The 2,914-nt window shown below is 35.2% G+C and overlaps 1 pseudogene; it reads right to left on the bottom strand.

Moving 5' to 3' along the window:
- Window positions 1–432: 432 nt before the first annotated feature.
- LOC126079351 (olfactory receptor 5W2-like) lies at window positions 433–1,382 on the bottom strand (annotated as a pseudogene).
- Between the last annotated feature and the right edge of the window lie 1,532 nt (window positions 1,383–2,914).

Here is a 2,914-nt window from a genome sequence, read left to right on the forward strand (position 1 = left end):
AAGTTTGAACAAATAAAAACTTGACACACTAAGAAAAAATATGAAAGTTTTCCACAAAGAAAGAATACATATACATATACATATACATATACATATACATATACATATACATATACATATACATATACATATACATATACATATACATATACATATACATATACATATACATATACATATACATATACATATACATATACATATACATATACATATACATATACATATACTTATACTTATACTTATACTTATACTTATACATATACTTATCAACTCAAGGCATGTAATGGTACACTGGGTATCTGGTGACTGTAGGGGGTATACACGTGGGGTACAATATAAATACTTATTAGAATATACCAAATTAGTTGAAACAAATATGATTTCCACATATTATAGTGAAACACTATGAGAAAATACATATATAATTTTTCAATAAAACCATCTTTTATTTTTAATTTTCTTAAGAGCCTCTTTCACATCCTTGTTCCGTAGACTGTAAATCAGTGGGTTTAACATGGGGATGACAACGGTATAAAACAATGAGGTCATTTTGTCTTGATCTAGAGAGTAGACAGAACTTGGTTGGAAATACATGAAAAGTCCTGTTCCCTGGAAAATGGCAACAGCAGTTAAGTGGGAGGTGCAGGTAGAGAAAGCTTTGAACCTTCCCTCAGCAGAGCAGATCTTTAAGACTGAGAGAATGATGTAACAGTAAGAGACAAGAATCCCTGAAATGGTACTCAGTTCAATGAAGCCAAAAACAGTGAATAATGCCAGCTCATTGACCTGAATATCAGAACAGGAAAGGAGGAGAAGTGGAGGTAAATCACAGAAGAAATGATTAATTTCATTTGACCCACAGAAACACAAGTGGAAAGTTAACGTGGTGTGTATCAAGGCATCCACCATGCTCACCAGGTAAACCCCAGCCATGAGCACAGAGCACACCCTGCTGGACATGTCGACTATATAGAGCAAGGGGTTGCTAATGGCCTTGTACCTATCAAAGGCCATCACTGCCAGCAGGAGACACTCGGAATCTGCAAAGAAACAGAAGATGAAGAACTGCAGAGCACAGCCATAAAAGGAAATTGATTTGTCCTTGGCTAAGAGGTCCACCAGCATCCTGGGCCCACCATCTTGGGCCCAACTGCTGTGGAATAGCAGAGGTCACAGAAGGAGAGGTGGCTGAGGAAAAAGTACATTGGTGTTTGAAGCTGGGAGTCCATTCTAATTAAAATGATCATTCCAAGATTTGCCACAAGAATAATGAGATAAACAACCAGAAACATGGTGAATATGGTGGCTTTGATCTCAGGCTTATTAGTAATTCCCATGAGGTGGAACTCAGTCAAGGAGGAACAATTTTCTCCATCCATTCTTTTTTGTTCTTGTTCTAAATGGCTACAAAAGTGATCAAGACAATGACAGATCAGGGTTCAGCTCTGCTGGACACCCGCAAAGTATTGTCTTTAAGGCAGAACACTTTCCGTAAATTGTCTCCTTTATCCACAGAAATGAGCCCAGACAAATGTCAGTATTAAAGAGGCACCGTTATGTTACTGAAAAAAAACTGAAGTGTTTCAAACACAAAGCTCAGGGACTTTAATTCTAAATCGATGTCATTCTTAACGTCTGTCATTTGTGCTGTCTTCTCCTGTCTGTCTCACCTTAGACGGCAGGTTTGAATGAACCTGAAGCTCATCCAGATTCAAAACGGCATTAAACTAATAACGATAATCCGAGGTGGGGAGACAGAGCCGGAGGACGCGGGCCTCGGCTCCCGGTGGGTAAAGGGAAATCCTCCGCCGGACACAAAAAACCGCCATCGTTGGATTCTTCCTGAAATATAACTGATTTTAAGGATTCAGCAACAATGAGCGAGAGTGTGTATAACTTAACAAATGGAAATTATCACGTTACTGTTTTGGTCTCTGAGGTCTTGAGTTCTAAATGAACAGCTAAACAGGAGAGAAACACATTTTATTCACCTTTTCTACCACACTTCGCCTCTTCTTTTCCTACTGTCTGTAACCCTGTTCTATTAACTGATCTGATACCCAAAGATAAGTCTGTAGACAAACTGAAGAGAACTGATAAAACTGGGGAAAACAGGATTTAATGCATATACTTGCATTTCTTTGGATTTTAAATTGAATATTCCAAAAAAGAAAAAGAAAATGTGGAGAAGAATAATAAATAATAACTGAGAAATATAAAGGGTTCATTTTCTATGTGTGTGTGAATATGTTAGTATATAAAAACTGAAATGTCAATTATGGTCTTTTTTTTCCTATAAAATTTTTTTTTTTATATGTAGATTTTATAGTATGTGGTTTATATGAACTTGAATTTATACTTACTGGTATTTTTAATATCTCAGTTATGGTTGGAATAACATTAGAACAAATCTAAAATTCATATTTATAGTGATAGAATTTGAACAGTAATAAAAAGTAATAATTTACTTATGAATTTTAGTTAAAATATAAATTAATGTAATATCTACTCAAACAAATGAAGTCAGTCAAATTCACACAGCTTCAACCATAAAATATTATGGTTTTATATAGTTTAGAGTTTATTTAACTGGATAAGTAGGTATAAAATGATTCATTTACAAATTCACCAATATTTGGTTCCAAAAAAAATATTTTTCTTCTATAGTCTTTTATTTTGGCAATTAAGAATCCTACCTGAGATGAGCATATTTTTCTTCTCCTGATTTTGGGTAGGTGAACACTAGGCAGGTCACATTTTATCTTTACTGAGTGACATTTGGGACTTAAATCTCTAAAGCCTCTGGCCTCGATTTTTTGTGTTGTACTGATTAATTAGTACAGAAGTCACTCCTGAGATTGACCCTTCAGCCAGAGATTAGACAGGCCCATAAAACAAACAATAATACCTG

Source organism: Elephas maximus, chromosome 7 (genome assembly GCF_024166365.1).
Source record: "Elephas maximus indicus isolate mEleMax1 chromosome 7, mEleMax1 primary haplotype, whole genome shotgun sequence".
Classification (NCBI taxonomy): Eukaryota; Metazoa; Chordata; class Mammalia; order Proboscidea; family Elephantidae; genus Elephas; species Elephas maximus.